This window comes from Mirounga angustirostris, unplaced genomic scaffold (genome assembly GCF_029215605.1).
Source record: "Mirounga angustirostris isolate CCGP_5_RB_7025 unplaced genomic scaffold, mMirAng1.0.hap1 SCAF_7, whole genome shotgun sequence".
In the NCBI taxonomy this organism is placed as follows: Eukaryota; Metazoa; Chordata; class Mammalia; order Carnivora; family Phocidae; genus Mirounga; species Mirounga angustirostris.
The window spans coordinates 22472258-22497708 of NW_026991715.1; the positions used below are offsets into that span (position 1 = coordinate 22472258).

At 40.7% G+C, this 25451-nt stretch overlaps 1 protein-coding gene across 2 annotated transcripts in view; it reads left to right on the plus strand.

Annotated features, from left to right (window-relative positions):
• Positions 1-25451, plus strand: part of MEGF10 (multiple EGF like domains 10) — a 358960-nt gene that overhangs the window by 103537 nt on the left and 229972 nt on the right. The window contains exon 7 of one of the 2 annotated variants that reach the window (XM_064595846.1): positions 2966-3119. The exons of the other annotated variant lie outside the window; for it this stretch is intronic. The gene's annotated coding sequence lies outside the window, so the exon portion shown is untranslated. The remainder of the gene's footprint in view (positions 1-2965; positions 3120-25451) is intronic. 2 annotated transcript variants of the gene reach the window in all.

Genomic DNA, 25451 nt, shown 5'->3' on the forward strand with positions numbered 1-25451 from the left:
GGAAAGTAAAATTCGCGATATTTTATTTAAGGGTAAATGTTAATTAGAGATTTATTTATAAATGATCGTCTGTTTGTTCTTAAATGCTTCCTAATTTCAGCTATTGATTTCACTTCATTCAAATCTAGGATTCTTCACAGGTATGTTGTTGTCTGGTACGTCATGCCATCTTTTCCAATTCAAAATACTCTATTCATGGCAAGAGTGATTCCTTTCACATTGTTTGCTAACCTGTTATCTTTCCATTGCCTCTGAGGGATGGCTGTGTAATGTGTTACACTCAGAGCAAAATAAAGCTTGAGGCATTGTTTTCTAGGTGTTTTTGTTTCCTATAGCTGCATAGCAGAACCCTATCATAATGTTCAGCTTGGGTTTATTTTTCCCAGGTATGATATTTTTGAGAATCTTTTTAACTGAGGGCTTTACAAAGATAATAAACTAAGTTTTTGAGAATAATTGAAACCAAACCCGGGAATTAACACTAATGATCAAGTTTAGCATCAATACAGACAACAAACTTCCTGCTATTTTAAAGTGGAATTTAACCTAATTCTCTCCCTCCTCTGCACATATGGCTCAGGGAATATTTTCTGTTAGGGTATCTGTTCTCCTGGGTTCATCTTTTCCTCAGCCACAGTCCATGCTCTTCAGTGCCCCAGGCTCTGTGATGGGATGGGCCCATATTGCTATTTTCAGACTGTTCTCTGGCTCTATGTATGTCATGGCTAATTTTGCTTCAAGTCCAAGCCTTACCAGTTGTTTCCGTAGATCTGCTTGAGTGTGGAATACTCTAGAAAATGTGAATCTTCTATTCTACCTGTGTACCTGGGAGCAACTCTGGGTTCTGTGGCGGTCCCTCCATACTCTCCTTCTCATCTGAACACTGTCCCACACCCACCTTCTCTCTTCTAGCTGTGGTGTAGTCCTCCCTCTGTCGTTCCGGATGATGTGGAGGGTTCCGTTCACCTTCTTTTGGCTGAAAGAGTTTTCTCCCTCATGGAAGTACAGTGAAATAGATTCCTCCATTGAGTGGTACCAGATATTTCCTACTCAAGTGCTATTAAACAACCCCCCAAGTAATAATGGCTCAGGAGATGTATGATTCCATCCTACAACTCATGCAAAGAAACCACTTAGACACAAGGATGTATGTTGAGGGAGTAAGGGGAGAATTGTTGTCCCTCCATCACCAACCAACCTCTATCCACCCCCCTCTCTATCTTGCCCTTGCCCTCTTCCTTCCTTGCCTCCTTATTCCTCCCAATTACTTCAGAGAGAAGTTTGACTTACTACATACTGGACACAGAGTGGTGGCTTGTTAACCCATGTTCCCACACATTCTCAATCTTGACTGCATCAGATTAGTCTCTAAAAGCTTGGGGAAAAAAGAAGAAGAAGCAGCTTGAGCCCCACTTCTAAACTACTGAGAGACAGAATCTGTGAGCATGAGACTTAAGAAGTCTGTATTTTTAAAAAATCTCCACTCTTTTAAAAATACTCTAATGTGCAGGCAGATTTGAGAACCCACAGCCTGAATATTGCCTGCGGTAGCCATGATGTGTTACATGCTGCATCTGGTCACCCTAATTGTGTTGGACTTAGTTACGGCCTGGCTATGGGGACAGAAGAATGGCAAGAAGAGTGTGCATTGTCACATCAGACTGCCAAAGTTCAAATTCTGACTCTACCCCTGAGTGTTTCGTTGAGCAAGTTATTTGGTCCCTCCATGCTTCAGTTTATTCATCTGTAAAATAGGCATTAAAAATAGTACCCATCTCAGAGCATTGCTGGATGATTAAATAAGATGAAACACGTCAAGCACCAAGAACAGCACCTGACACCGAGTAAATGCTGGTCAAATCCTAGCCAATTACCCTTCTGTGATCACGACAGAGTCACAGACATCTCCTAAGTTCGGAAGGACTTTGAAAGATGATCTGGACTTCAGGCCGTTGGATGTAGTCATGATCCCCACTTTACAGATTAGAAAGCTCAGGTTCTTAAGTGAAGTGCCTGCCCAAGATGATTCAAGATGAAAATAGCAACAATGATAATAACAGAAATAATAACAAGTAGTATCTGTCGTGTGGCTACTGTATGCCAAACACAGTAACCCAGTGCTTTTCCACCTTTAATGTGTGCACAAAATCAACTGGGGGTGGGGTGGTCTTGTGATTCCATAAGTCTGGCATGGGGCTCGATAGTCTACTTTTCTAACAAGCCCCCGGGTGATGGTGGCGCTGCTCAACCAGGACTCACACTTCAAGTTACAAGGGTTTAACCTGAACAACGGCCCTCCACGATGGATACTATGTTTTGTCCCTATTTTGAATATAATAAACCAAGACTGTGAGGATAAATAGCTTTCTCAAGGTCATAGAACTTAAAGTAATCATTTTGGGGCTTCGATCGATCAGCCCATTCCAGAGCCTGCCTCCTTAGCCACCACCCCCGACTTCATTCGTGCGTGTGTGACTGTGGTATCTAAGCCCATTTGGCTTTTCCTACTAAGCAGCAGAATGTGGGACAAATAGCATATGTTCTCCAGAGTTTTCAAGTCATGTCTCTACTTAGAGCAGATAGCTATGGAATGTTTTATGTGGTTTTAATTCTACATCACAGCCCTGACAGTTTCGGCCAGAATGACCCATCCGTGCCTGTGGCTTACCTTGCCCATAAAAGAAAGTCTTCAATTCCACCGAACGCTCAGGTCGTTCCTGAGCTATAACACAGGCTCCCACCTTTTAAAATCTTGACCTTCATTTGGTTGGAACCCATTTCACCAAGTTTAGAATTTTTGGCTCCACGTACTTAATTTGGATCCTTGGCTCTCCGGTACATTTTTTGTCTTGGACTATGCAGCAGACACAGAGATGCATCTCTCAGACTCCCGTTGAAGAAAGAATGTGCTGTACAGCATCAGGGATTGGGCTTAGCTGACACTTCTGGCTGTTCACTCCCTCAGGTCTGCCTCAGCTTTGGGGCCCAGGCCAAACCCTTCTCGGGCCGCCACCACCAATGGCTACCTCCACCTTCTCTGGCTACCTCCACCAATGCTGATCCCTCTGAGGCCACTCTTTGCTCAGAGCTCCTCACTGGGCTGGCAGAGACTTTTTCAGGTAGGTATCATGGTGGGAGAGCTTCCCCTGCCCAATCCTACTCTCTCCTTCTGTTCACGCAAATGTTACTCACCGGTACAGTAAACATTTTGTACTCCTAACCATCTCAGAGCCTCTCCCCAGGGGTCCCAACTGACACCTCCCACTACTCAAGTGAGAGGTCCCAGTCCACCTAATCCAAGTTACCGGCCCTCACCTGGTGCCTGATACTCACTACCAGGCCTGGCCTGGTACTCAGTAGATACCTACAACCAGGCAGGTGCTTAATTATTTATAGTCACTCAATAAACAGGTGCATATTGAGTAACCATCATGTACTTATATCTTCATAAGCATGATCACCTCTTCTCAATGTCTGAGATAAAGAAGAAATGTGGCAAATTTATATACCATGCCTCTATTTAGCCTTTGGTTCCTGCGGTGAAATGTTTGCCAGAGTTTTAACTTTAGCAATTACATACTGTATTTTAGGATCACTGGGTCCTGCCTACATAATTACAGTGTTGTAACATAGTGAGGAAAAACAGATGTCGCCAAAATAAGATAAGAAGTGACTATGTCTATGGTGAAAAAAAATACAGTGACCGTGAGTCAGCAACAACGAACTAGAGTTCACAAAGTAAATCAGAGGCTGGATCCAGAAAAATAAACACAGAGTATAAGACTCTGAGGGTTGGGTTTTTGTTGTTGTTGTTGTTTCTTTCTGTTTGCTTGCTTGTTTATTTTCTAGTTTATTAATACTACACAGAGTACTGGGTCTGGGTTGTGATATCAAATCAGGAGATAGGCAGTTGTCAACATGATTTAATTTGATGGGCTCTCAGAAAGCTCCCCATATCCCAACATCCCTGTTTTGAGGGGTTTGGAGTTTTGAAGGGCGGAATGGTCATTATTAAACATGGGGCATTTCCCACAATTATAGGCCTGTGTCATCACTATTTAGACGTGTGTCTAGACGTGTGTCATTGGAGAGGTGATGACAGCAAATCCTGGCCATTCCAGGGCACAGGATGGGATCTTTCAGTCTCTGGAGAGGGAGAAGCAGCTGAGAGATGGGAACGGTGTCAGGGAAGAACGAAATAAAAGACAAATTCAACTTTGATTAGAGTAGACTGGGCACCAAAAAAGAGTGTTAGAAAACCTGTTGAGAGACTAGAAGTAACTCATAAAGTGGAGGGCTGCGCGGTACCATCTGTGGGACGGGCAGAAAGATTTGGAAGAAATGCATTATTAGGTCAAAGAAGGGAAGTGAATTTTCAATGAAATCATGAGTTTTTTCTCCAGAAAGTGGGCTTCGCTTGATGCAAAAAGGCTAATGGGGTTAGATCTGAAGTAGAATTTCTTGTCAACAAAGACTGACATTATAAATTAATAAGGGAGTTTGTGAAATTCATATTCATTGAGGATAGCTCCAGTGTGACCCTGCATGAAGTTGAGAAAGCAAGAAGCAACCAGTTTTAAAGCTCTTTTAGCCCCACAGTTCTCTGATTTATGGGAAAAATGAACATCTTTGCTTTTTTCTATGTCACCTACAGCCTGGCATGTGCAGTAAAGGTCTGAGAGTGTGGTTTTCTGAATAACTAGCCTAGAAAGCCACCAGAACACATACACAGTGAGGTGACTCTGTCACCCATGGAGCAGCTAAAATGACATCAATAAATCATAAAATATGCCCAAGAGGGCATTATAAATCATTTAGAGTTGCTATTAATATTTTAGACATGTTCACTTTTAGCACTGTGTTAAATTTTAGCGTTTGCATTCCATTTTAATTCAGCACTTGATAATTGAAATAGGACACTGTTAAAAATGATTTTAGGTTATGATTTTGTTGTTATTGTGTTAATCTTTTAAGGATTAAATGGAATAAGGGAACTGATGGTCCTTAGCTTCATGCTCTCTAAAATTCCTGCCTGGCAGGCTGGGCACAAGTTCTCTTGGAGCGTGGTAGGGTGATAACCATTGGTCTTCCATGGTGACAATGGAGCATTCAGATGCCCTTCTTGATAGGTAATTCCCTTTCCAGGCTGTGGAGCTTTCACTTCTCAGGAAACATAGCCGTGTGGTCGCTGGTAAGGTGACCAGTTCATACCTGAATATCCAGGGCTTTTCTAGTTTTGGCACTGAAAGTCTCAAGTTCCAGGAAACACAGTTTAGGTCAAACTGGGATGGTTGGTTATCCAGGCTTGCCTCCAAATCTAAAGAATATTCTCTGGCAGTACTGGCCCCAGGAGAAACAGTGGATTCTAGTATATTCATCTTTAGAACTTTCTTTCTTTCTTTCTGTGAACTGTAGTCCACTCCATTCTTGACTTCTTCAGTGGCTTTTTACCTCCTCTCATTGATCAGGCGTCCTATCAGACTATCCTCCTGAGGGTATCTACTCTTCCACATTATTAAAAGCATCCTAAGGTATTAATAAAGCTACTCTTTACCGAGAATATATTTTGTGCCCAGCAGTGTGCTAAGTATTTTATATTATAGTATCATAGGTCTTTACAGAAACCCTTTGATGAAGAGAGCATTATCACAAACATAAGCCTTGCATCTCAAGAAAGGTGTATGGTCAACAAAATGTGCTTTCCCCTCTTCAAACTTTATGCTTTATTTAAAAAATAAATATTGATTTTCTTAATACTTACTGCTTATAAGGACACGTAGGCGGAAGATTGAGAAATTAGGCAAAAATCTCGGAACTGATCATTGGAAATTGTATTCTAACACCTATGGGTTTTGCCTAATCAGAATTTGATCCCCTTACAAACTTGCCCACTAATACTTAGGGCCTCAGTGAGTGGATCTCTGCTAATAGATGCTAATATGTTTGTGATAACTCATACTTCATGAATTATGACTTATCAGCCAACTCTTTCTAGAATACTTTTCTTTTAAGCTCTAAAAGGCAATTCAGGTAGCTGCCTTCAGGGGACCAGCGGTGTCTCAGAGTAGGGCTGTATGACCCAGGTGGCTCTACTTTTCCTAGAGTTGGTGAAGAGTAGAGACGGTATATGCTGGAACTCTTGACTGAGAGTGACACAAACTCAACTCCGGCAGGATGAAGGATAAGAGTGGCTTCCTGGGGCGCCTGGGTGGCTCAGTCCATTGAGCGTCTGCCTTCAGCTCGGGTCATGATCCCGGGGTCCTGGGAGTGAGCCCCACATCAGGCTCCCTGCTCCGCGGGGAGCCTGCTTCTCCCTCTGACCCTCCCTGCCTCTCCTGCTCTCTCTCTCTCAAATAAATAAATAAAATCTTAAAAAAAAAATAGAGGCTTACTGGATCTCGTAACTGAAAGGCATAAGGGTATCTCTGGCTTCAGGTGTGGCTGATTCAGGTACAAACAACTTCATCAGAACATGGTGCCCCTCTGTCTCTCAACTCTGCTTTCCTCTGAGTTGGCACAATTAGAGGAAGCCTTTCCTGTCACAGTGATCGCTGGGGCTTTCAGCTTAATGCTTCTTGGTTTACCAACTTCAGGAATACCCCAGAATTTAATCTATGGGGTGGATTTAAGTCATGTGTCTGTCTGTGAACCAGTCCCCATGGCCAGGGAGGTGGACTGCACTGCTTAAGCCCTAGTCACATGCCCATGCTTGGATTTGGGCATGAGGTAAAGTCAGTCTCATGTGAATCACGTGCAAGTGGGAGAGGCACGCCGCATCAAAGGAAAACCGAGGTGTGTGTTACCAGAGGAAGTGGGAGGAATGGATTCTGAGCACGGGAAAACTAGAGACCGACCCTTGAAATACCTACTTAAATCGAGTAGGTTTGAAGGTGAAATGAGAAAATATAAAAGCATTTTATAAACTAAAAAGTACTGTGCAGTTAAAAAAATACTTCCCTTTTATTAACTGATGTACTGCTGCACTTGGAGTTTAGAAATGAAGGGCTTTAAAAGCCTGCACTTTGATTGGATTAGATCGCTCAGTATAAAGCAATGCAATTAAACCAGCATAGCCTCACTGGGGTAGCAGAGCTGTGGCATATTCTCTGTTTTCTGTTGACCTCACGGAAGAGAGAATCATGGAGACAGTCAGGAGAGGGAAGGGGGGCTGGATAACCTTGCATATCAAGAAAGATCTATGGTCAACTAAATGTGCTTTCCCCTCTTCAAACATCACACTTTATTTAAAAAAGTAAATATTGATTTTTTAAATACAAATGAAGTTTATATGTAATTTAGTGTGGGTGAAATATGCTAAGTATCATGTAAGTGTCAACTTGAAATGATTACTACTTAACCTCCCCACCCCACCCCTTCTTGGAGAGAACTTTTGTTTTCCGTCAATATTTCTGCTGTTTAAAAACCTACATAGCCACTCCCATGACTCGGGAAGCTTTTGCTCAGATGTTAAAACCCAGGAAGGCAGTTTTTCTCTAATTTTATTACTTTATGGAACTCCTCAGGAAGAAAGCAAGGGATGCCCACATATCCTGAGCATTCCTAGAACCTTCTCTGCTCACTCTACCTGTCCTGAATTCATTTGGCTCCAAGAAAAAAAAAATTCCCTTAGGCCACATGGTTCAGCATTCAGGAGAGAAAGTATCTGTACAATACTTCTCCCTTTCAAATCCTATTTATTCATTCTCCTTCACATTAAATGCTCATCTCCACTGAGAGTGCACTTTAATTAAACCTCGAAACATTTAGAAATGGAAAAACCTGACTCCCAAAAAGACACATACAGAAAAGTGCACATATATATATATAATTATAAATTTTACAGACATTTTATTATAGAAATGTATGTTCATAAAAATTTTTTTAAAAAGAATTGAAAAGAAGATTTAAAAATCTTCCACATTCTACGACTCAGATATCAGCACTATGAACATTGTGGAGCCTGTTCTTTTAGTTTTGTGGCGAGGAAGGAAAGTCTGGCATTTGCATATTTTTTCATTTATAAAAAACGAGATCATGTTAAAATGCTCATTTATAATCTGCTTCCTTTCACATAACAGTATCTGATTAATATTCTTTTCTACAACAGTTTATTTCTTAAAGGAGTTATGTCTTTTTTTTTTTCTTACTTAAACATCTACTTTTAAATATCTTGAACAGAACAGCATTTGCTAAATACAAATGTATAGAGATTTTTCTCTTTGCCTGAATGTGTTTCTGCCCCTGCCAAGAGAGATGTTTGTATTTTAATATTGCTCTTTTGTAGACAATGCCTTAGTACAAGCAAATAAATCTCACAGTTGGTCCCGTGGGGGACATTTTAAAACAGAGTTCACTCATTATTTTCATCATGACACATAGTCTGTCCATCCATTTGCCCGTAAAAGTGACCTTGCTTTAAAGTGAAACTTACCCCTTCTTTCCTGATGAGTGTTTATGGAGAGAAAGGAGGAATCAGACTCAATATTTGTTTTAAATGGCATTGATTGAAAATCTTCCTCTTTATGCTTGGCATTGTATCAATGTCAACTGCACCCTTGAATACAATGCATGACTGGTATACCAGTTAGCCACAATCACGTTTTAAAATGTGTGTTCCTCTATCCGGTTATCTGTGGCACCCAGTGATGTTAGACTTTGGAAAAGGAACAAGGAGCCATCCCCTACTGGCATTATTTCTGTTACATGTATTTGTCAGAACATTCCTCAATGAACAAATGTTTATTTTTCCTGTGCCAATATCTTTGTGGGGTTGAAATGGCATTTCACCAGCTGGACAACATCATCTTTAGAATTGAAATATGTATGGTGTTTAACCAGGGAAGGTGTTTGGAGGAAGGAAAGTTGCTGACTGGTAAGAATGGAAATGCCAGATATTGTCAGACTGAATGAAAGTGGGCCAGAAGGCTAACTTTTAAGAGTCAGGGAATGAGGTTGCATCTTAAATCAGAGCAAGGCTGGGGAGTAAGAACCAGAGTGGCCTTGGGGAAGAATCTTTATCTGAATATTCCTTTACATGCCAGGCAGTTTGATTATGGTACCTCACGAGTTGCAGAGGCCATAGCAAAGTAAGATCTGAGATTCAGGCAAGGTGTCAGGAGGCAAATGTTAGCTCCTCATCAGTTCTGACTTCCTACAAACAGCTGCGGCTGTGCTCATTGCTAATGTCTGGGATGAGTCTCATCTGGGACCAGCAGGTGGAAACCTACGGCAGCAAGCAGTTAGATTAGATATGGCTTCCCGGAAGGATCCTCTGTCGGAGCTAGCCATCAGACCTAACTTTACTCTTAGCACAACCAACAAGTTGTGGATGGAATAATGGACGTAATGCCAAGGGCACGGATCCAGGTGAAAGTTAAAAACATTTTAAGAACTCCTGTTTTGTCGAGAGCATCATATTTGGTGGGGGGTAAGGTGGTAGGCGGTCTCACCAAAAAGGCAGACGGGATCCCATGGTGTATTTTTATGTGTGTATGGTGGGAGAACTGTTGAGTTAATGTAAAGGTGTGACAAGATCAATCCTGCCACGGAGATAGATTATTTGGGCAGAAATACGGGGATCAGGAAGCTGGCAAGGATTAATATGGAAGACAAGGGGGTCCATGGTAAGGCTAGAGCAATTAAGAAAGAAGGACAAAGATATTTTTGCTGCACTATTTATAGGGTTAAACAAACTAAATATCAACCACCGGGAATGGAGCTCTGTAGTTGGGAAAAAGCATAAAGCCGCTCTCGCGACATACTGATACGGAATATTCTCCAAGATCTGTTAAGTGAAAAGAGCCAGGTACAGACTAGTATGAATACTACTCCAAATATTTGAATGAAAATAAGAATATATGACTGCACATGAAGAAAACTTAGTATCAAGGTTAGCTTTGGAGGGAACTTAGGATCGGAAAGGAGCTTATGATTCACCAAACAGTCTTTCTGTATTGTTTGAATTTTTCTTGTGCAAGAATTACAATGCTTAAAAACTTAAAGTGTTAGGAAATAACCTCTATGAGAGAGGATTTTTCCCTGAAGAGATGCATTTCCCTGAAATCAAATCTCTTAATCACAGCTCCTGGGGTTTCTAATTTAGTGTACAGCACCTTGCCCCATTTACAGTGTCTCCAGCAACTCAGCTCTGTCCCCCCTGTCTCTTTTCCCGCCCAGGTGGGAAATAGCTCATGAGAGAAATTAGAGGAGTGAATTGGGACAGTGGGCATTCTTGGAAACCTTGCCTCCTTCACTGACAATTCTCTGCCATGACCTCAAATTCCACCTTCTTTCTCCCCTTTGCCACACAAGCTAGCTTTATGGAGATGAGAATAGCTAATAATATTTAGGTGGCACCGTGTTTTGGATGCCAGTATTTGATGAATACTACAAATTTTATTTAAAAACAGTTGTTATGACAACTGCAGCGAACACTGGGACTTCACGTTGTTAGGGAAAAAGAAAGAGTGCTCTCCCTCCAACCCCTAAGCCCATCCCTTCAAACCAAGGTTAGTTCTTTGGTGGATTTTAAAATTTTAACTTCTGGATATAATTTGTAAATATGAAACCAAGCTGAAATCTCAGTCCCAGTGGGTTATTCATGCATTTGTCTTTTGTCCAAGATACTTCAATTTTCTCATGTTGTTCTAAGGCTTTGTAGAAAAAAAATCCTAGAACTCTGTGGTATAGATTTTTCAGTCTCCCTGAAGCACCCAGAATTGTTTTTTTCTCTGCCCTTTTGAATCAAGGAAAACAAGCCCCCTTTTTCTTAATATAGTTTTATTCACACATCATTAAGCTGATTTGCCATATTATGCACCACCATAGGCTTAGCAGCCCTGGCTTTCTCTCAAGGAGAGAATGAAACAATTATTCTGAGTCTACCATAATAGAGGGATTTTGCCCAATTCTGAGAGTACACACCACTGGGGATTTTGTTAAAATCCCTGATTTTATTAAAGTCTACATGAAGGGAGGGATAGAAATTAAGTAAATTATAAATGCAACGAATGAAATGCTAAATTGTTAAGTAGGAGTGTGTGGTCCTGAGGGTTCAGTTGGCTAACATGAAACATTTCTGAGGAGGAGTTTTTATCTGGGGTTTCATTGTTCCTTATTTTCCTTTGGGAAGCATATTTTGTTGAATGGGTTTGCTCTTGTGTTTTGGAACTCTGCGATTCCATTTGCTTTCTTAAGACACACACTCAATTTTTGTTTCCCTCAGTAAGTGCTAGAATTTAAAATATTCTATGGTTTTCTCTAACACAACAAACTGAGAAGGATCAAAAGTGATTATCCGCTAATGTTGGCCCCACAGAGGTGGGGTCACACAAAACAATGATCCAGCAACAAACAGCACAGTTTGGAGATGAGTAAACAAGAGACCTCCACTGCCTTCAGTGAACAACCACCTGGAAGTTGAGACGGTGGCATGTCCTAATCAGAAAAATAAATGACCAGCTGCAAGGTTAAAAGCTTGTCATTCACAGAGCGTCCTTCATACATTTGAAAGCATCTGGAAAGTAACCAGCATCGGCATTAACTACAAACTCATTTGTAAGGCTTGGCAGCATTTCTCCACTTGACACCTCCCTAATCACTCATCTCATGGACCCGGAGTGAGTGGGCCATGCTCGTAAAAAGGCAGTAAAAACCGAAAACCAGGAGGATTTCACCAAACGGATGCTTGCCAGTGGATGCAGAGATGTACAGGAGGACCTTAGAATTTTCAGTCTGTGTGTTTTCTTTTCCTGCTCTTTCAGACCCATCCATTTCCAGCCATCTTTTTTTTTTTTTTTAAGATTTTATTTATTTATTTGACAGAGAGAGACACAGCGAGAGAGGGAACACAAGCAGGAGGAGTGGGAGAGGGAGAAGCAGGCTTCCCGCTGAGCAGGGAGCCTGATACGGGGCTCAATCCCAGGACCCTGGGATCATGACCTGAGCCGAAGGCAAATGCTTAACAACTGAGCCACCCAGGCTCCCCTCCAGCCATCTTTTGACTGCTTTTTTTGGTTTTGTTTTTGTTGTTTGAGGGGTTTTTTTGGTTAAAGATAATTTTTTTAGAGCAGTTTCGGTTCACAGTAAAACTGAGAGGCAGGTATAGAGATTTCCTGTATGCCCTCGGCTCCCACACATTGCACAGCCTCCCCCAAAATCAATATTCCCCACCTGAGTGGTACACTTGTTACAGTTGATAAATCTATCCTGACATATCATAATCACCCAAAGTCCATAGTTTACATTGGGGTTTCCTCTTGGGGTTGTATATCTTACAGGTTTGGGAAATGTATGATGGCATGTATCCAGTATTATAGTATCATACCTAGAAGTTTCACTGCCCTAAGAATCCTCTGTGCTCTGTCCATTCATCCCTTCCTTCCCCTTATCCCTGGCACCCACTCGTCTATCTTTGTAGTTTGCCTTGTCCAGAATGTCATATAGCTGGAATCCTAGCCTTTTCAGATTGGCTTCTTTTACTCAGTAGTATGCATTTAAGTTTCCTCCATGTCTTTTCATGATTTGATAGCTCATTTGTTTTTAACACTGACTACTAGTCCGTTGTCTGGATGTACCACAGTATATCTATTCATTCAGCTATTGAAGGACATCTTGGCTGCTTCCAGGGTTTGGCAATTATGAATAAAGCTGCTATAAATATCCTTGTGCAGGTTTTTGTCTGTCTGTAAGTCTTCAACTCCTTTGGGTAAATACCAAGGAGTGCGATTGCTGGATCATATGTTAAGTATATGTTTGGTTTTATAAGAAACCACCAAACTGTCTTCCAAAGTGGCCATACCATTTTGCATCCCCAACATCAGTGAATGAGAATTCCTGTTGCTCTGCATCCTCACCAGCATTTGGTGCTGTCAATGTTGTGGATTTTGGTTGTTCTGATAGGCATGTAATGGTATCTCATTATTGTTTTAATTTGCATTTCCCTGATTGTATATAATGTGGAGTATCTTTTCTTAGGCTTATTTGTCATCAGTTTGTCTTCTTTGTGAAATACCTGTTGAAGTCTTTGGCCCATTATTTAATTAGGTTGTTTGTTTTCTTACTGCTGAAGGTTTTTTTTGTTTTGTTTTGTTTCTTGTTTCTTTTTGAGAAGGAACCAAGTGAAAGGACTTTTCTAATATTCAAAATGAAATTGAAAAAGCAACATGGATATTTCTGGGAATTAACAACATGAATATTTCCGTGCATTAACTATTTTCTTTAAAAGACTTGATTTAAAATGACAGTACTTATGATACCTAATATTTTCCAGATGCCCCATAGAGGAAAAACTATGGGTTTATAGTTAAATCAGATGTATGCTTCTAAAATGTCCCTTTCGGGGTGAGGGGCTAATCACAAATTGACAATTTACTGTAGAAGAACTTCAGTATTGGAGAAAAAAGCCTTCCTGATGAAGATCGGGAATATCCTGCCTAGCGGAAGGCAGCATGTTAAGGAGCCCGTATTATGTTCTGTTGATTCTTTGAGCTTGTTAAACAATGTTAACAGTGGGTTCTAAGATGTTACCCTATATAGCTTTCACTGTCCAATGTAGAAGGTAGGAGCTCCTTAATATCTGGCACAGCACTTTGCATCAGGATTGCTCAGCAATTCTGGAAGATAAGCAGCTCTAATGGTCACCTGTGCTTCAGATTTGTTGGAGGCTTGAGTTGTGTGGCTTCCCCAAACTCATGAACCCATGTTGAGCATATTTTAGCGAACAAAAAATTGAAGTGTTCAATGAGGCTTCCAGCACATGACTTGAAACCAGGTAGCAACACTCAGGGACTAGAAATAATATTGTTTTTCAGACTGACTGAATTGAATGTATGACCAACCAGTGCCTGCTTGATATTTGAGAAACCATTTTTTCCAGCTGAATAGTATTGACTCTTTCCAGAACAGTTACAGTAGTCCCCTGGCAGCCCGAGCTTCTAATTGTAATGTTTATCAGATGAGAATTGCTAAGAGCTGAAGAAAAACCTATTTACAGTTAGGTGAGGACCAGGGAGCCTGAGAAAAAATATTTTAATTACATACATAAATTCCAAACACAATATTTTTTTCCCTTGAACACACTTTCCAATTAAGATATCTGAAAGAAAGGGATGAAGCTCAAATATGGAGAGCTGAGATACTCTTAGTATCGAGGAACCTCTTGGAGATACTTCCATTCAATCTCATGTTGCTCTTCTTTTTGGATACAGAAATTTATCTGTTTGGGTTCAGACATCCCCCGAAGAAGTGATAACATTGCTCAAGTTCATAGAAAAGCAAAAGCCTGAGGTGAGTCAGAAAGGATAAATGTTCATACCAGGGGAGATTTCAGTTCTGCACATGACAGCAGGAGTGGCTCCAGTGTGGCCCATGAGCTTGCTTTATTCTGTTTGGATAAAGAGAACTTGCCTCTTGATTTGAAGATGCAGAGTGTAACTTTTTTTGTGGAAACAGGACAGATGCCTAGGGGAGTGTTACAGTGACACCAAAGAAGAACAAAAGTAATCAATCTTCCTTTGTTAAAGGTGGTACCAAATGATTGCCCAACAATTTCTTGAGATACAGACCCCCAGCTTTATCTCCAGGTGCTGGTAAGCTAGCTGAGTCCAGGGGCCCAGACAGCGGCTCTCTAGAGTTCTTAAAAAGGTAGAAAGGAATGAGTGCCATTCAGTCCTTAAAGCCAGGCGTGGTGTGTTTTGTGAGTGCCAGCTTGATTCTAGTTCAAGTTCAGTAATGATCCTGTCACTGGTAGATACGGTGACCTGATAGCTGAACTGACTTGACCAAAAAGGTACAATATTCGGGCTTGAAGATGAATGAGTTTAGAACAAGTCAGTGAAACTCCCAGATCCTGTACATTATGGATTATAAAACCATGAAACTTATCCCAAGAGGAGAGAAATTGGAACTAAAGATTTTTACAACATTCCCATTCATAATGACAGAGGTAAATGTGTTAGTAAGGAGAACTAAAGTATTTGGGGAGGTGTGCCTTTTGCCTCTCTAATATCAGGGCAGACAATCTTTGCTTTCCATAAGGTTAGAGTCAAAAAATCTGGGGTTGAAAATCTTTTGGGTTAAATCATTCCCTGAGCTGGGTGGTAGGAACCCATCAGGAACTGGAGGAGCATCTTGCCCCACAGTCCACAGTGATCCCACATCTTTTCCCCATAGATGGTAGCATGGCTCTAGTTTCTTTGGGACCTCTTTGCACGGAGCATCGCCCTTGAGCATGATCCCTGCTCCATAGCCCCAGAAGGCTGTGTTTGTGGGTACTGATAAGTAAGAGGCATCTCAACAAGGGCTGATGATGGCATTGAGGGTCCTGAATGAGGGTCCAACTCCCTTCTCACATGGCCTCTTCCCATTTGCCTTAAATTCCACTGAAGACATGGGCTCACCCCCGCTACTCTCCTCACTTTGATAGAACTGGACCACTGTGCAATTCTGTGCTCTCCTCTCTTTCCTCAAACACACGGGTTTATGTGATCAGACCTGAACTTACCCAGTAACACAGGTGTTAAAGCCCTCTGTTCAGGGGACAGCTGGGGGAGCACATAAGTATAAAAGTCTCAGACAGGCTCCAGCAGCACGGATGGTAGGATGTTGATGGCAACAAGCAAAGTCACCCTTGGACTGAGTCACTTCTCTTTATGTAGGTTTCCTGGGATTAAAAAGCATTTGGCAAAACAAGTTTCTAAGCATTGTGGCTCATTTTGGTTACATCAAGCAAATCAATGCTTTTAACATCAGAAACCCTTAAAGACTTTATAATCTCATTTGAAGAAAAGTTTAAAAGTCTACATTTGGGGTCCCTTGTAGGAGTGAGATCTGACCTAACTGGCCTCTGCAAAAAGCCTGGGAAGCTAGACTGGGTGGCTAAGCCCCAGTCTTTTGTGAACACTTAGAAGAGGGAGCAGTAATGATTTAGAGATGGGGCTGCAAGTAACAATGTCCTGAGAAATAATATCTTAAACAAAATAGTTTATATCTCTCTCACATAAAAGAAACTTGGAGATAAGGCAATCCAGGGCTGGCGTGGCAGCAATAGTGCTGGGAAACTGTTCTTGTTTTGCTGTATTCTGTGTGTGTCTTTCATTCTCAGGGCCTCCTCGCAGTCCAATATGGCTGCCTGGATCTAGCCATTACATCCTCATTCCAAGCAGCAGGGTGGAGGAAGGGGAGAGAAAATATGCACCCCTCCCTTACAAGATTTCCTGACCTTGCAACATAATGCTTCTTCATTCAGTTCGTTGGCCAAGACTCATTATGTCCTAAGCAGAGCTGGGAACAAATCTCTTAGGTGAAAAGCAATGTACCCTCCTTTTAAAAATTCAGAGTTCAGGGCACCTGGGTGGCTCAGTTGGTTAAGCGACTGCCTTCGGCTCAGGTCATGATCCTGGAGTCCCGGGATCGAGTCCCACATCCGGCTCCCTGCTCGGCAGGGAGTCTGCTTCTCCCTCTGACCCTCCCCCCTCTCATGTGCTCTCTCTCTCTCTCTCTCTCTCAAATAAATAAATAAAATCTTAAAAAAAAATTCAGAGTTCTTTTATGAGGAGGTAGAGGGGAGTAGATATGGGGAGGTAGCTGGCAGTATTTGCCACAACAAGGTAACTGTCATGTTTCCCTATCTCATGAGCTCTTGGATTACCCTTTTCTTAGGTTTTTGTGTTTTTTGGATCAAAAGGCTCCATCATCGGATGACCAGGCCTTGGCCCTTCCTCATAACAGTCTCAAATTTACCTTCCTTCCCTACCTGGACAACTGGCATCCCTATGCTCTTGCTCTTTTTCTCAGTGTACTTTTCAACCATTGTTTGCTGCTGATCTGATTGCATGTATAGATAGACTTTTAGTCTGTCAAGCCTGATATATTAGAATTGGGATGTCACAGTATCCCACTCTGTGTACCCATCCTCTTATGGAAGTCCCTCTCTGGTTTTCTTTGAGGAACGGCCCAGAGACCTTACCTAGTGCCAGCAATTCAAGTAGCCTCTCTGTAGCTGAATGGACAGATACTTCTCCTTCACGTGCTTTGATGCCCCCTGCCACCAGGAGGCTGTGCTGTGAATGGAGTTTCTCTCACTGATCTTGCCTTCATTTAGGGACATGGTCCACCCTGATGTTCACCACCTTGTGAGTTTTAGGTTTTCAGAGGCTGTCCCCAATGCCAGTGAGGTGATGCATCTTTCCATACTACAATTGTTTTGGTAGAATATCTCGTTTCCTAGGTAGTATTTCCCTGCCCTCTTTGGTCTCTGCTGGCTTTAATAGAGTCAGTTTAACCACCTAGTTCTTTTCATCCCAGTACGTTTGGAGACCAGCAGGAGACTGGGTCAGGAAGAAATAGAGTATTATATGGGAAGGAGAGTGCAGAGTTAGGCCAGAATGCCATAACGCGAATGCCATGGAAGTGGGAGTGAGCGCTCGGTGGCTAGCTTCCAGGCACAGATCCAAGCCTCAACTCCAGAAGAGCCAGGTCACCTGCCAGATCTGTTGTTACATCTCATTGACTTGCTCTTCAATGTGATTTCTTTAATCAGAGCAAGAGGTAGAGTTCTAGCTGTGCTTCAGGGAATTTCACAAAAACTTGAATATGCTCAGGGGATATGACCTGAATGTTATCTGTGAGTGTGATAGGCAAACAAAGAATTGCGAACCATGGGATTAGAGAATTACAGCAGTCTTTATTTGGACTTCACCGAGTCCTTTGATCAGTTTACCCATGACATTCTTTAATTTGACCGAAAAATGTAATATATTTGAACCTGATGAGTTAGCATATCCGATGGGTGCTGATTAATGGAGGTGGGTGTCTAATGGGTGTAACGAGGCTCTGTCCTTGTTTGATGAAGATTCAGAGGCATGCCAATCAAGTTTTCAGGTAGCATTAAATTGGCAGTGATAGATAACATCCTAGATAATAAGTTAGAGAGACTCGGGATCCAAAAACATCTCAGCATCTGAAGTGAGGAAATGAACTTAACAGCATGAAGATGAGTGAGGAATACATGTGCTATCCTCTCTAGAGTCCAAACTACCAACTTTACACATATGTATTGAAGGGGACATGCTTAGGTCCACTGTATTTGAGCAGCATTTTAACTGTCATTCATTCCTTTATTCATTCATTCAACAAATATTTTTCAATTCCTTCTTGGCTCAGTGATGGGGATTTGAAGATAAGATAAACATAATTCCTTTCCTTATGGAAGCAAGTAAATAAAGAAAAATAAAGGATGACGTATGCAATGGTAGAATACAAGCAGTATCCTAGGGAATACATAGCTTTAATATTAAGGGAAGTTCACTTTGAGAAAATGACATTAAAGCTGAAATCTGGAGAATGAGTAGGAGTTGGCTTACCAGGCAACAGGGAGAGAAAGAATGATCCAGTAAGAGGGAACAGCATAGGTAATGACTGGGAGGTAATATGACATAAAACAGTGAGGAAAGGGGAGGAGGTTTATTAAGACTATAACATAAAGGGTGGGAGAAATAATGAGAGATGAAATTGGAGAGGAGGGACTAGGGTAGGTCTGGAAGGGTTTTGCAAATCAGGTAAAAGAACTTGGATAGTTTTTTTTTTTATTGAAGTTTAGTTGACACACAATGTTGCGTTAGTTTCAGGTGTACATCATTGTGATTCAACAACTTTGTGTTATGCTCTGCTGACCACAAGTGTAGCCACCATCTGTCACCATAGAATGCTATTAAAATACCATGGACTGTATTCCCTATGCTGTATTTTTCATCCTTGTGACTTACTCAACTTAGTTTGTATGTGGGGGGTGGGGGGAAGATGAGAAAGCATGGAAAAGGCTGAAGCAAGGAAGTGACTTAATCAGATTTTCGTATTGGAAATTTCCCACCAGCTTCAGTGGAAAGAAGGGAAGAAGTGGGAGGGAACACAACTGGGTGCCTAGTGACCTGTTAGGAGGGTGTTGCAGTCATTGAGGTGAGAGATGTTGGTGACCCCCTCTAGTGACAGTTCAGATGGAACCAAGTGGGCAGAGCTGAAAAATAGATGGAAGAGGAATCAGGACTTGGTGTTGGTTTGGGTGTGGAGGCAACAGAAGACTCAAGAGTGACTCTTAGGCTTTTGCCTTGGGAAAATTGAATGCATAGTGAAAGCATTTTCTGATTTGGGGAACAGAGGGAAAGGTGCATATTTGGGAGAGAAAGTGATGGATTCAGTTTGGACATGTTGAGTTTGAGGTGATAAGGTGTTATCCAAATGGTGATGTCCAGCAAGCAGTTGGATAAAAATCTGGAAGCCAAGAGAGAGATTTGGGTTAATGATATAGATTTAGGAACAAACTCCATCCAAAAAAAGAATTTGGCCTTTGGCCATAGGTCTAAAAGTAGGGAGCCCAAGAAAACAGAAAGTGATAGTTGTGGCCCTGGAGTATAAAATGGCACAGGGGCAAAGAACTCTGGCTCTGCTCTGTGCAGACTGGGAGAGCCTGAGTGTAGTGATTTAAGTCTCTTGAGTTTTGGTTTCTTCATTATAAATTGGGGATTATTGAGATACAGAAATATGCAACTTTGTCACCCAAGGAACTGTTAAAGAGCGTGGGGCTGGTCAGCTTGAAATACTGGAGGTTTGAGACAGCAATTTACAAATACACAAAAGACTTCCAGAAGAGAAAGGAGATAGAATTGCCCTTTGGGTTCCTGGAGGATAGAAATAGGATAAACTGACAGGAGTTTCGGGGAGACTGACCTCAGCTCATTATCGTGGGAACCTGTGAATAGTCAAAGTTCTCTAAAGATAGAATAGTTTGTTTTTTTTCTGGAAGGAGGGCTTCCTCCTTTCTGGATTAGAGACCTTATGATGACTGCAGCTGGAAGAGTCATAGCTGTCATTGGAGGTGGGGTTGGAATGAGCGCCTCGTTTGAATAGGGTGTTTATTTAGGGCCTGCTGTCCTTAGCTAGCTCATTAAAATTTATTACAACATTCGTTCTCACATTTGTTCTCTAACCATAAAAGAGATTATTTTCTCCACTAGGGCAGGGGCAGGAGTAAGGCAGGGGATGCAGGTGTTTTAGATAGCAACACCTTCCTCACTTGAGCCCCCATTCTACAACTGGCCAGTGTCCATGTCCCAAGTGCACACAGCACGGTGTCATGGATAAAGGGCCCAGAACTGCCCCGGAATTTTGCTGTGAGGTTTTGTTTTCTTTCTGACCTCTTTTACCCCCTGAATGCTTCATGCTCCTTCCCCAGCTGAGCGGTCTCCCTCCTCTGAGCCCTACCTCCAGGGTACGGCTTCAGGGAAGGCACAGCGATGTGTAATAAATAAGAAGAGGTCGAGATTTTAAATCTCACCGTCCTGGGTTTATTTTCTGATAGTAAAATGGAAGGAAAATAGAGTGAAACCTCCATGATTTATGGGCTCCCCTCCTTTCAGAGGTTTTCCAGTTGCATCTTTGTGCTATGCTTGACATTTATGATATAAGGGATTAATATCTGGAGAGAAGAGCTGCTGGTGCTAATTATTCAGACCTGTTCTGACAGTGAACTGGTGAGCAGCACTCATATGTCAGATCCTATCTATGCATTAAGTCTTTAACTTAAAAGAGGTGGGAATTATGAGGCACTATGGACTTTCTCTGTGTAGATTTCACAGAAAGTCTATAGGATATATTAGTAAATCAGCCATGATAGAGTTGCTGAAAAACAAGCCAATAAGTGTCTGATATATGGAATCTTCAGGAAAGTCTTTGACTTCAGAGATGTGCCAGAGACAATAAAATGCTACAAGGGAGGGAAAATGGAAATGATGGGACTAAATTTTTTTTTTTTTTTTTAACTCAGAAAGGAAAGTGTTTGCCTCCTCTTCTAATTCTTTGGGTTGTCAGACGTGCTTGTTTCTAGTAGCTATTTGCAAAATTAATCATTTCAACAGTATCAAACAGACTGGGTTTTTACACTTGAAAAATTTTTGATGTTAAACCTTTGAAAAATGCAGTAATGTGATTTTTTTTTTCTTTCAACAGTTTCTTCCCAGAAGCTAGTGTTAATTTGCGGATGCCAACACATGACTAATGGTTTTATCTCAAAAGATTAATACACATTAAATCAACATAGGACTAGGGACTCATGACTATATTTCTTGACTTTTGTATGAAGGAGTCCAGATTTTGTGATTCTGACAGATCTATTGGCAGCCATCTCCTCACCGAGGGAGAATAGTTAATTGTTCAGTTGCCTAGTAGACCCTGTTCTTGCCCATCTAACAGTCAATCCTCTCTTCTTCCTTGTTAAAGAACGCTGATGGTTTTGTTCAGGAAGCAATGGGCTCTGTCTGAGGTAATGAGATAAGATTGGTATAAGCCAATAAAAGTAAACTGTGCTTTTGCCCGGGACTGATGTAGGGGCAAGGAGGTGACCTATTTCTGGCCAATAAAATGTAAGAGAAGTAGAGGTTGAATGGGTTCGAGGAAGAAGGGATAGCGGTTTCTGGAAAAGAAACGAGAACAGATTATCATGTAGGAGTTAGTCCTTTGTGTCTCTGCTAATTTCCTTCTCAATTTTGGGTGTGGTTGTGAGAAAACTCATGTTGGGATCATGAGTGGAGACCATGGCCGGTGCTGCGGATGGTAGAACAGAAACATGGAAAGAGCTCGGTTCTCTCTGATGTCATCAAGCCACCAAATCACTCTACCTACCTCAGGATCTCTTTTGAAACAAGTAACAGGTGTCATGATCTAAGCCACTGTTAGTCATGTTTTCTGTATATCGCTAGCAATTCCAGTTAGGTTGGCAGGCTTGGGAATTGTTCTTGCTTTATTTTGTTAATTTATAAAAGTCATACTTGTATGTAGTAGGACAAAACGTTGAATAATATATAAAGGCATTAAATAACAAGTGAACGTCTATTATCCCAGCCCCCAGTGCCTTCCTCAGAGGAAGCCACTCCACTTTTAGTAACTCCTGTTTTTAGTCCTTGATGGTTATGACTATAATTTAAAGTAATTTGCCTATTTTTTGTATTCTGAATATACTGTTTAGACAATATCTATTGCCTCCCCATTCTGAAAGATGAAGAATTTATCTTCAACTTCTAGTCTCTCCCGTATTTATTACATTTCTCTATTGTTTACATTTGTAGCTTTAAATCAATAAATGCCACTTTTCACATTTTTACTATATAAGTATTATTAAGTGCAAAATAAAGTGAAGTGGTTTAATCCCTAGAAAAGGGAATGCAGTTCTGTCACTGAACTATTCAAGGGAGCGTGTTGAAGGCATTGGATTCTCTTGCTTCACACTCAAATTCTTCAAAATTATGCTGTACTTTAGTTCATATTTGTACATTGGTTTCTTGCTCTTTTTTTAAAGATTTTATTTATTTATTTGGCAGAGAGAGACACAGCGAGAGAGGGAACACAAGCAGGGGGAGTGGGAGAGGGAGAGGGAGAGGCAGGCTTCCCACTGAGCAGGGAGCCCGATGCAGGCCCCTATCCCAGGACCCTGGGATCATGACCTGAGCCGAAGGCAGATGCTTAACGACTGAGCCACCCAGGTGCCCCACATTGGTTTCTTGAACAACTGTTTTTGTTTTTCTTTTATCCTAAGTTGCTAATTGCTTTACCTTTTTCTTGAGGAGAATGGAAACACAAATGTTTACATTATACCACTGAGATAACTTCCCCCCCTTTTTTTAGTTTCAGGTGTACAACATAGACAGTCAACATTTATGTACATTACAAAGTGATCACCCTGATAAATGTAGCTACCATCTGTCACCATACAGTGCTGTTATAATATTATTAACTATATTCCCTATGCTGTATATTGCATCCCCTTGTCTTATTTGTTTTAGTATATGTGCTGCCAAAGCGAGCACGTCTTATTTGTTTTATAACTAGAAATTTGTGCCTTTTAATCCCCTTTCCCTCTTTCTCCCATCCTCCCACCCTCATCCCTCTGGCAAGCACCAGATTGTTTTCTATATCTATGAGTCTATTTCTGTTTCATTTTGTTTTTTAGATTCCACATATAAGTGAAATTATGTGGTATTTATCTTTCTTTGTGTGACTTATTTCACTTAGCATGATACCCTGTAGGTCTACCCATGTTATTGTGAATGGCAAGATCCCATTCTTTTGTATGGCTGAATTTCAAATATATATATAACATATATATATAACGCTGCAGTAAACATAGGCGTGCATATATATTTTTTTGAATTAGTGTTTTAGGATAAATATCTAAAAGTGGAATTGCTGGATCATATGGTAATTTTATTTTTACTTTTTTGAGGAACCTCCATAGTGGAAGATTAGAGAGGCTGTGCCATTTTGCATTACCACCAATAGTTCATGAGGGTTCCCTTTTTTCCACATCCTTACCAACACTTGTTATTTCTTGTCTTTTTGATACTAGCCATTCTAAAATGTATAAGGTGATACATCATGGTGGTTTTCATTTGCATTTCCCTGATGAACATTTTTCATGTGTCTTTTGGCCATTTGTAAGTCTTCTTTGGAGAAATGTCTATGCAGGTCCTCTGCCCATTTTTTAATTGGATTGGGTTTTTTTTTGCTATTTTTTGCTATTGTGTGTTCTTTTTTTTTTTTTTTTTTAAGATTTTATTTATTTGACAGAGAGAGACACAGCGAGAGAGGGAACACAAGCAGGGGGAGTGGGAGAGGGAGAAGCAGGCTTCCCGCCGAGCAGGGAGCCCGATGCGGGGCTCGATCCCAGGACCCTGGGATCATGACCTGAGCCGAAGGCAGACGCTTAACGACTGAGCCACCCAGGTGCCCCGCTATTGTGTGTTCTTAATATATTTTGGATATTAACACTTTATCAGTTATATCATCTGCAAATACCTTCTTTTATTACCTTTTCGTTTTGTTGATTGTTTCCTTGGCTGTGAAAAAGCATTTTAGTTTGATGTAGTCCCGTTTGTTTATTTTTACTTTTATTGTCCTTGCCCAAGGAAACATAAAAAAAAAATATTGCTAAGATGTATGTCTAAGAGTTTATTACCTGTATTTTCTTCTAGGAGTTTTATGGTTTCTACTCTTACATTTAAGTCTTTAATCCATTTTGAGTTTAATTTTGTATATGGTGTAAGAAAGTTGTCCAGTTTCATTCTTTTGCTTGTGGTTGTCCCAGCACCATTTACTGAAAAGATGATCTTTTTCCTTTGTATATTTTTGCCTTTGTCATAGATTAATTGATCATATAAGTATGGGATTTTTCTGGGCTTTCTATCCTGTTCCATTGATCTGTGTGTCTGTTTTTGTGCCAGTATCATACGGTTTTGATTACTGTGGCTTTGTAGTATAGTTTAAAACCAAGGAGCTTGATACCTCCAGCTTTGGGTTTTTGTTTTGTTTCGTTTTGTTTTTCCCTCAAGATCACTTTCGCTATTTGGGCTCTTTTGTGGTTCCATGCAAATTTTAGTATTGTTTGCTGTAGTTCTATGAAAAATTCCATTGGTATTGTGATAGGGATTGCATCGAATCTGTAGATTGCTTTGGGTAGTATGGACATTTTAACAATGTTAATTCTGTCAATCCATGAGCATAGTATATATTTCCATTTGTTTATGTTATCTTTAATTTCTTTCATCACTGTCTTACAGTTTTCAGAGTACAAGTATTTCACCTCCTTGGCTAAATTTATTCCTAGGTATTTTATTCTTTTTAATGCACTTGTAAATGGAATTATTTCCTTAATTTCTATTTCTGATAGTTTATTATTAGTGTATAGAAATGTGACAGATTTCTGTTTATTAATTTTGTATACTGCAACTTTACTGAATTCATTTTTTAGGGTTTTTTTGGAGTCTTTAGGATTTTCTTATATAGTATCATATTGTCTGCAAATAGTTAAATTTTTACTTCTTCAGTTTGGGTGCCTTTCTTTTTCTTTTCTGATTGCTGTGGCTGAGACTTCCAATAGTATGCTGAATAAAAGTGGTGAGAGTGGACATCTTTTCCTTGTTTCTGATCTGAGAAGGATAGCTTTTAGCTTTTCACCATTGAGTATGATGTTAGCTGTGTGTTTGTCATATATGGCCTTATTATGTTGAGCTGTGTCCCTTCTAGACGGACTTTGTTAAGAGTTTTTGTAATAAATGGATGTTGAATTTTGTCACATGCTTTTTCTGCATCTACTGAGATGATCATATGATTTTTATCCTTCTTTTTCTTAATGTGTTGTATCACATTGATTTGCAGATGGTGAAACTTCCTTATATCCCTGGCATAAATCCTACTCAATCGTGGTATAGGGTCCATTTAATGTATTGTTGGATTTGGTTTGCTAATATTTTGTTGAGGATTTTTGCATGTATGTTTATTACGGATATTGGCCTGTAATTTGCGTGTGTATGTGTGTAGTCTTTGGTTTTGTTATCAGGGTAATGCTGTCCTCTTGAATGAATTTGGAAATGTTTCTTCTTCAGTTTTTTGGAATAGTTTGAAAAGGA